At 41.9% G+C, this 9848-nt stretch overlaps 1 protein-coding gene across 1 annotated transcript in view; it reads left to right on the top strand.

The window, feature by feature from the left end:
- Positions 1 to 656: 656 nt before the first annotated feature.
- The window catches only part of plxna2 (plexin A2), a 219066-nt gene continuing 209874 nt past the window's right edge, over positions 657 to 9848 (top strand). Inside the window, exon 1 of the mRNA XM_016464872.1 lies at positions 657 to 1068. The gene's annotated coding sequence lies outside the window, so the exon portion shown is untranslated. The remainder of the gene's footprint in view (positions 1069 to 9848) is intronic.

Raw genomic sequence — 9848 nt, 5'->3', positions numbered from 1 at the left:
TAGCACTTCCCTCACACTTGCAGTTGGTTGTAAAATAAGGGACAATAAAAACAGATTTACTTGTAAATGGATTTTACATTTTGTGAGGGAGCAAAAAAAAAGAAGCTATTTATTTGCATAGAAAGGTCATAGCTAATCACAAGAACTTCAAAAAAAATCTTATCCTAAGATTTTTTATCCATGTTGTTTTTGAACATGCTTTAATGCTTTATTAGGAAAATCTATCTGTATGTCATCTGTATGGCTCAAGTAATTGAGCCACAGAATTCTTCTCTGACATTTGCGCTATTTTTGCTGTAGCTACAAAAAGTGATTGCACACAAATGCAAATGTTTATCATGAACAACTTTTTTTATTCAATAATTAATCTCATTAGTGCAGTTGCAGCTAGACAGATATTGTCTACACAGACTCTTGAGACATGCATTGCGCTATTCAGGGAGCACGGTTGCAATGTTATTTAATTATTCTAAACCTAAATATTCAAATGTAGCCTACAAAAGTCGTGCATTTGTAAAATGACCATCGTTGAGTGCATGAAACAGTTAAAACATGCGACATGCAAATAGAGCCGGCCGTAGGTGAGTGCTAGCACAGGGGGCTGGGTTTAAACGCGCTGCTACTGTAACGCTGCTGGGCTTCGATGTCTGTGCCAGTCTCGCGTAAAACCTTCACAGAAGAGCAATGAGCGCGTGCATGACGGTCTAACGGAGAGCTGCTGATGAAAAGGCGTGATGTCAAGCCGCTGTCAGTATCAGAGGACCGGGGAAATGTGCCGTGCACTTGGCATATGCGCTTGTGAATGACCATCCTCCGGCATCGACAGACGAAGCGTTGAATTTTGCTGCATAGATAAGTTACCTGAAGCCGCGCGGCGACCGTTCATTCATCGTCTTCTTGCATGCAAGAAATCTTCGAGGAATTGTGAAAATTGTTTTTTTGAAGGTGCTACCTTTGAGGCTTCGGCGTTCGTTCGGATGTGGATCTATCTGTCAAAACTGAGCTGAACGCCGAGACATCTTTAAACTGAACATTAGATACCATTCTCAGCTTTCTTCTGGATCGTAGGTGAGTGGACAAACGTGCTTCATGAATTCATTTCAGCCCTGAGATGCTTTAAGTGCGAGATGTGGCCACGAATACTAATGTGTTCCGTGCGGTGTGCTAGAGCAAAGCATTGAGAAATCAGACCATTCATGTTATCGGGATGAAATTGCTAATGAATCGCAAAGAAGTTGTGCTTTACGAGCAGTTTGATTAGGATAATGGGATTGAAATAGGTGGTTTTGCGTAATGTAGAAATATCTGCTGCTGCTGATGCTGACCAGTCCAAACATCGTATTCACTTTAGAAACAGGATAACCTGATACTCAATGTCACGTTTCAACTTTTTTTATGTAGGCTAATAGGCAAGCCGTAAGCGGTAGTCTAATGATTGTGCATCTATATTAGTTTGACAGAATTTTGATTTTGCGTTCCTTGTATTTTCCCCACACAAGATAAGAGATCAGAGTAGGAAATGAAATTAAAATGTTTGTAAATTACTCTCGTGCGAGCAAGAAAACATGCAAATAAGAATGCTGGTCATGAATCTTCCTCCTGTATACGCGTGTTCATAATCCATTAACCTTATTTCATCGATTTAATTTACGCTAATTTAAAGTTAATGCCTCATGCTCTTCACTTTGCGCTCTCCTTGCGATCTTATCTGCTTGAATTCTCGTCTATTGAATCTTAACTGTCCGTTTAAATAGACTCTGACTTCAGTGGACGACTAACCCCGTCATATATTCAGTTTTGTGGGACTGTCAAAGAAATTGATACACGTTCAGAATGTGAAACTGGCTGTTGCCGAGTGGTCATAATTCAGCACTTTTACCTCAAACTCGGCTCCGTTCATCTGGACTAGGACTGCAGATGCACTCACAAATCTTCATTTCCCCTCACACACGGCTCTGACATCGTCTCTAAAGAAAATAAATGTATCTAAGTAGAAAAGCGGCCAGCATTTACATGAGAATCACTGGCATCTGCTATGAAGGACAGGGCTGATATTAATCGGTCTAACACAATCAAACGGCGCTTTCAGTGAGGAAGATGAGGTGAATTCATCTCGAGCGTGACCTCTTCACATCATCGTTTTTATCTCCGTCTTGAAGCGAAACAGCGGTTTGACCTGAGACGGCGTGTCGTCAGGGTGAAAACGGTTCATTCACGAACTGAAAGAGCGCGTTGCTAGTGGAGAACAAAAGTTATTTTAAGGAAGTCTTAAAAGTTTGTATTTTTCTATGTTTCGACTGCGTTTGCAACTAACCTTTTACTAACCCCAAAAGTTAGGTTACAAGTTCGTCAGTGCGTTAAATAGACGCTCACAGAAATTGCGTTCGCCAGAGGATGTAACCATAGCAACAGTAGGCTGCTCGAGCGCGTTCCTTTAAGATCAGTATCGGACGGTACGTCGACTAAACATAAGAACGGTCATTATCAACACTTTATACATGTATATATCAAACAAACGTGTTTTGTTTAAAAGATCTTTCATAGAGCTGACTGTTGGATAACTATACCAAAATATTAGGCAGAAAATCCGCTTTAAAAAGCTGAATTTCTAAAAAAAAAAATCTTGACGTATAACCTTTTAAATGTAATCAAATAACACTTTTGTCTGTTTGCCCTGAAAAGTTGTCATGAGACACCTGCAAAGAGAACGATGATGAATATTAATTTTCTATGGTTCTGCATTTATATGGTATTAGTAAAAACGTTTCTGTGTTTTATATTTGATGTAAGTAAATCACTCTTCACTCTGCTTTTGTTTTATGACCCTTTAGCAGGGACTGCATATTTGGCTGCCTGATTGGCCAATTCAGTTGTAACCCCATAAAGTCATCTCACTTCATATTTCACATTTAAGTGGCTTTCCTCAAGCCTTGGGCTCCCGTGGTGATGTCATGCACAAGTTATGTTACTTTTGCCATTTTAGTCATTTTTTCAAAAAGACTACATTTAAATTTTTTTCAGTGCTGCTCCTTCATGTTAATTAGCATGCATTGTGTATTTGGTCCGGCATGCAATGCTTTGATACATTTTTCCTGTGATTATGATTCTAGTGTCATTTATGCTAACTCTATGCAGATTTAAAATGTTTTTATTGGCATATTTAACCTTTCTATAATTGCCATTAAGGGCCCCCCACATAGCGTCCCGTACGCCAATGGTTTAAACATTGCTCATCTGAAAGCATTAAATGTCACTTATGTAGGTTTGTCTCCCCTATGTATGGCAGAGTATGATTACATTTTGTACGTTACATTCTGCTCACTATGTGGCTTTGTAGTTTGTTCTCTTTGATGAGGTGCTGAGAGACAGAGAAAGCTGTAGAGCATCTCTAGATCACAGGCTCTTTAATCAATAAGGTTAACTACACAAAGCCGAGAGGACAAGTCTCCACTGCGTGCACACCCATCAACTTTACCTGCTACCTCATTTCACTTACCTCGCCAGCTCCATGCGGTTTGATCGGAGTCGTAAAGTGAATAAAGGGCCGTCTTTTCCCTTCCTCACAGCGTGAGCTTCCTAAGTTGGATTTGCATGTTCATCCTGATTGTCAAAAAGCCTCTAGCATTCTTATGTAGGGTCGCATGCTATTGATTTGATTATTTCAGTCAGGTGCATTAAGCGTTTCCTGAAAGGTAATTGGAGGGTATTATGTGCTTAAAGGGGGTTTGTTCCTCTCTCTATAGCCGTTGGCTCTCAGATAGATGTATACGTTTGAGGGAAGGTCAAATCTGAATGGGGTGGCCACAAGAGACCCATGCTGAGTGCTTATCCTCCTTGTCCCAGTTAAATGCTATGCTCGAGTGTGTTAGTTTAGGGGCCAATTTGGATACATGCTTGTATCTTTTTGGCTCGGATTCTGTGGTCAGCGAGATTACCTTATCAGTCCGTTCAGAGGAGACTCTGCAGCTCTGAAAACGGCAATGTAAAGATCCTAAAGTATGTGCTATCTCATCACTCATCTCTCCCATTGTCCACCAGTCATCTAGTGTTTGCAGAAGAGCTCCTCCTCTGTCTCTGGCTTTGACTGAATGCTGGGATGAATGCTTGGTGGATAGTCGCAAACAAACCCCCCAGCAACCTTCGAGTAGGACCATGTAGCTCAGTAGTGCCACCTATTGATAAATACATTGCAGCAACAAACAACAATGTCTGAATCTACCCAGGGTTCTAGAGTGGTTTAACCAGAGACAGAGGGGCATTTGAGGTTGGTGTGTCATACATAAGCCTGTGCTCGTTTTAGTTGCATGCTGTGTCACCAGCGTGCACTACACCTCTAGAGAACCCCCTCTTTTCTTCTCTCATGGTGGCATACGGGCTTGCCCCGTTTAGCTTAAGAGATTTTGACAAGTCGCGATGCATGCAGGCGGAATCCTTGACCTATTTCTTAATGAGTGAACAGTACAAATGCATTCAGAGGGCTGTGTTTGCAATGCAAGCCATTCCACTGTCCCCCCACCGCTCATGCACACAGACAGACTCTCACATGCTTATGCCCTGCAGGATGGGCTCTTGTCGAGAGAGTTCATCTGCTTCCTCTATGCTAGTCTCATGTATTAGTGTGTGTATCCAACGTTTGTTTGCTTTCACGCATTGATCTTGCATTCTCTTTTGCAACGTTGCCGCTCGGCTGTTTATCTAGGGCTCTCTACTGTCCAACTGTCAAAACAAAGATTGCTATGACTCTTGACCCATCTTGCTTGCTTAAAGCGTGTTTTAGGTGTACGTGTAAATGTGTCCAAGAGAACAAAGTGGAGCCAGATGTAGTGCCGATTACAATTATCCTGTGACATTGACATTTGGAAGCAGGATGCAGATTCAGTATACGTAGAAAATGGTGTGCACTGGTCTACCCAATAGACCAGCCCGGCTTCTCTGTCTATCTCCGTACATCTTTTATCAGGATGTAAACAACCTGGTGAGATAATTTGTCTTCAGCATCGGTGGATTATGCATGGGGTTGATACGGTGACCTGACGTTCGGCTACACTGTAATTAGGCCTGTGTTTTCTGCTGCAGCTAATTACCCTTGAACAGTTGGTGGACAGACTCTCACTTGGAAGGTGCCAGTGTCCAGATTGGTCACAGAGAATTGTGGGTGTTGACGCATTTACAGCTCCAGAGTGTGGGCAAGAGAATCGGACGAGTCAATCACGCACAGGTGCCGGAGATTCTGAGAACGCTGCCAGTTTTATGCAACATTTTTTAAAGAATGGGAACACATGTTCTCTGAAAGATCTGTTGTCTATGGCACTCTCCCTAAGCAAAAAGGGGTGTTTTCACTCCAAAATGATTCATCTTTGAGTCATTCCAAACCTGTATTACTTTGTTTCTGTGGGGAGTAAAACAATGGTGACTCTTAACTTTCATTTAATGGCCAATACAAGCACTGGGATATTATTCAGAAATAACATCTTTTGTTTTCCACAGAATTGGAACAACATGAGGGTGAATAAATGATGATAGAATTTTCATTTTTTGGGTGAACTATTCTTAAGGCACTTGTTGTTCTCTGTTTTTTTTTGCACTTTGATCATCTGAAATACTGGTATTGCTACTAGTAGCTCGTTGAGACCATTTTTGCTTTCAACTATCTGAAGTAGTGTTTTCGTATGAGCAACTCAAAACACAGAAACAAAAATCAATTGCCTCCCATCTCTCCAATACAAACTCAGACCCTCAACTGCCTTTCAATGAGTGAGCCGATAATGCATGCTGTTTGGAGAGAGAACTTTTTGAGGGTAACGGGGTGAGGGTGGTTTTATGGAAAGTTGTTATTTTGTGAGATGCTTTGGTTTGGGATGGCTGGGGCTTTTTGGATGTTTGGGCCGTGTCTGTGTTAAGTTTTATCTGGTCTTCATGATGGAGTTTTGCCTCTTGAGACTTTGAGTCAGAGAAAATACTTTGTGTGTGTGTGGAGTGGGAGAGAGAGCGATCGAGAGAGCAAGACACATGTTGCCGTGTGCCTTGTCATAAGAGGCAAGAGTTCTCCAGTTAAACCCAGCACTCCCCTTCTCCTTTTCTCCCCCTGTAGCCGCCGCCAGCTTGCGGAAAACAAAAGCTTTTGTTTAGATCTTCAATCCAGCAGATGGGAAGAAGGACAGTAAATGAAAACGGCAAAGGGAATGGAGCAAGTGGACCATGATGGGGAGCATAAAAACTCAGAGGCCGGTCCTTTGGGAAGAGTAACGGTCCCTGAAAAATGCTGCCACGAAGTTCCTGCACTGTGCGGCCCTCTGTTACTTTTTCATCCCAAGCCATTGACTGAAAGCATTAGTCAGAGCCTCCAGACACTCTTGGGCCCGGGATGCTTTTATTAAGATGTTAATGGAATTGCCTTCATGACACACTTCTATAGGACAGCCATTCTTCAATGCCTCAATCTGTCTTCTGCGCGGAACACATTAGCGGCTTACGCACAACAGGTTCCTAGCGCATTTGAGGTTCGCTCTTTGTGGTACTACTCTAGAACTCTATAATTCTTCCATGTATATAATCCTTCCCGCCACATGCATGCCATATTTCACAGCATGCGAAGACCGCCCATTTCAGCGATAACAGTAATAATCTATGGACTGTAGTGCTTCTGTTTGTTTGTCAGTGAATTGTAGGCTGATTGTATGGTAACATCAAATCAGTATGTTAAACCTTGAAAATGCTAATGCTGATTTTCTACACGGCGTCTAAAAGGAGACACGGTATGCTTACGCAAGCCTTTTGTGCCTTTTACAAACCGCTAATTTCCCTCCCTTAACCACAACCCCACATGTTGTGTTTGCTAAACCCGTACTTGAGATTCCACTACAGACATGCTAGACAAAAAGAATGATGTGCTAAACAAGTTTTTTTTTTTTTTTACAATCTGTAATTTGTGTGTGATAGAACCACTTCCTATCAGTGTTGGAATAATTGCTTACTTTTCTTGTTTATTGGAATGGTCACTGGCCGTGTAATTACCATGCAGTGAATCCTTTTGATTGACAAGTGTCTGTTAACTGACAATGTAATAATAATTACATTTTTAAAGGGCGGTGCAGCCAAAAATCATTTTCTCGTCCTTACGTCGTTCCAAAGTTACAAATTTTTTTCCCCTGCAGAGCTGTTTTTGTATATAGAATGAAAGTCAATGGGGTCCAAACCAATTGAAAATGCTGAGACATTTTTTATGTCCCTCAGAAGAAAGAAATAAAGGTCATGGGCAGGTAGACAAGGGTTACCCAAGGTTCATGTACTGTGGATATGCACACTGCCCCCTGTTGACTGGAAGCTGTAGTCCTTGGTTTTGTCATTTACTCTGAAGTTGTCATTTTTAGTGTTGCATTGGCGTTCTTTCTAATTTTCTTTTTTGTTTGCTTGATTCAAGAGCAGTGCAGATTCAAATCACACCTTTCCCCAGCCTCTCAGTGGTGCACTGGTGGGAATAATTCCTTTGTTGTGGGAATATAATTGCTTTTAACCTCCTTTTATCTGTCTGGGATTGTTGGCTGCGGGCTTATGCACGTATGCTGACGTGTACCCACCTGCATCCATGCTGTCTGCTTTGTTACAATTCTCAAGTCAGCCATGGCCTTATCAGGAGAGATAGCTCCTCTTTCCTGTCAGGAGGCAGACGCCTTAACACATCCTCTCTGCCTCAGCTGGGAAAAGAGCTCCGATAAGCCTCCCAAATTCATTCCTGAGCCTGATAGCAAACAGGGCTCCTCGGAAAGAGAGAGAGAGAGAGAGACAGAGGCAGGAGAGAAGGGAACTCAAGAAGATAAACACTTTCCACAGCACAGAGCAAAACAAACTGAAAGTGATGATGAAAGTTGATGAAACTCTCAACTTCCAAAGTTAGAAATATGACACATGCCATCTTTGTGTACCCATGATCATAACTGGTTTGTGCAAGCACATTCACAGAAGGCCCGGCTGGTGCCAGGAGTATTGGACACGCTCCTTTGAAAACAAGAAGTATCCATTCTTAGAACGAGAACAGAGGGTCATACCGAAGGAGCGACTCGGAGTGGGAAAAGTATTCTGGACTGAGAAGTTCTCCCTTATGCTCAGCATTCTGTTTGAAATCTTTGGCTTGGGTAGCACTAGCAGCCATTGAATTCAAAGGTTCCTTGAGTTCTTGCTAGTTACTTCAAATGTTTACTTCACAGAGAGAAGAAACATTGATAAGGCCCACACAGAAAGCACTGTGGATTTCCTCAGAAATGGAACACCCATTATGGGCAGTGTTCCATTTGTTCCTCAACTTTTTAGTGTTCCTTTTTATCTTTATTATGGATATTTGATGGATGCTTACGGGTTACCTCTCTATAGCAGTTAGCTATCTTGTTTGATAGCTTGTACTTCAAAGGCGATAGTCACAATGAAACTGGAAAATATCGAGTCATTTCAAAACATCAAGGTCACTGGGTGCACTAGCAATTGATTAGACCACAAATCTGACCTTTGGGGGAAGTTTGAGCATGTACGAAATCATGATAACAATGAACAATCACTGTTTTCCTTTCTCAGTTTGTCGGCTCTCCTGTTAAATTAATAATTTGTTTGTGTGTCGTACATAAAAATCTTGTAGCATGTTAACAGTTTCCGTATCTTTTTTGGCTTGCTAATGTACAACAGAGATGTCATAGCGTGACTCCTGCCGTGTCAAACCTTAACAACGCTTCGGCTTTCCATGTTTGAGGCAGCACAATTACGAACGTAAGCGCTCGTCTTTTGATTTATACTACAGGAAATAAATAATCAAATGTTGACATCATGTATAATTCACAGATCAACAGCAATGTAGGTCAACCACGCTTCTTTTCTTGAGCATTTAAGGGGAGCGACTGTCGAATTAGGGTATCTAAGACAATTATCCCAAGTGGGACAGCAAAGAGAGTCTCAACAGAGGACGGCAGATCCCTGTGTTGTCCGCCGAGATGTGGATTAAATATGACTGTGCTGAAGCTACTGCCCTGCTGATGGCGGTTGGGGAGGGACGGGGTGAGAGAGAGAGAGAGGGAGGGATAATGGAAGGGGGGTTTGGGCAGGTTCTCTGCTGTGAATGAATAGCGGCTCAAGTCTGCATCTGTAGCAGTTTAGGATTATGGGTTAATGCTGTTTAATGCCTGCCACACAAGAAGTGAAAGCGTGGAATCTGTGACACTCTGTCACTGTGATGTAATGGTGTCAGCTGGGTGTTTACTCAGCGCGGTGCTCTTGCACTGATCTGAGTCCAGCTTTTATGAACTGTTGATATCAGGGCGTGTGTAAGCTCAACAGATCACAGGTTATCTAGCTGTTGGCCATTTCCCGGGGCCTTCTTTAACTTTGAAGTCAACATGAACCAAAATGGACACTATTTACTTTCTTAATACACCTTCTTGTTCTGATTGTCTGCTAATTGGTGCATGTTATTCCAAGGAAATTTGCTCTGCCTCTGAAATTACACTGTAAAAAATTATAATGTATTGTTCCGGTATTACAGGATGACATGTTGGTTCCTGTATATTTTACAACTTAAAAAGTGAAATAATTTTATTATATACCAAGTGACAGGGTCAGTACTCATAGAGACACAAGTCCCTAAAATAATTCAATGAACATGAACAGAATGTAACACACAAAACCCTAAAGTACAGGTGCATGGTCAGCAGAAGGAAGCATGAAGTGCTCCAAAATTTCTCGGTAAATGGGTGCAGTGACGTTGGTTTTCATAAAACACAATGGACCAACAGCAGCAGATGACATTGCACCCCAAATCATCACAGACTGTGGAAACTTAACACTGGACTTCAAGCAACTTGGGCTAT

Source organism: Sinocyclocheilus anshuiensis, unplaced genomic scaffold (genome assembly GCF_001515605.1).
Source record: "Sinocyclocheilus anshuiensis isolate Anshui unplaced genomic scaffold, SAMN03320099.WGS_v1.1 scaffold1089, whole genome shotgun sequence".
In the NCBI taxonomy this organism is placed as follows: Eukaryota; Metazoa; Chordata; class Actinopteri; order Cypriniformes; family Cyprinidae; genus Sinocyclocheilus; species Sinocyclocheilus anshuiensis.
The sequence above is the reverse complement of the archived record's forward strand: the minus strand, read 5'-3'. Positions and strand labels throughout refer to the sequence as shown.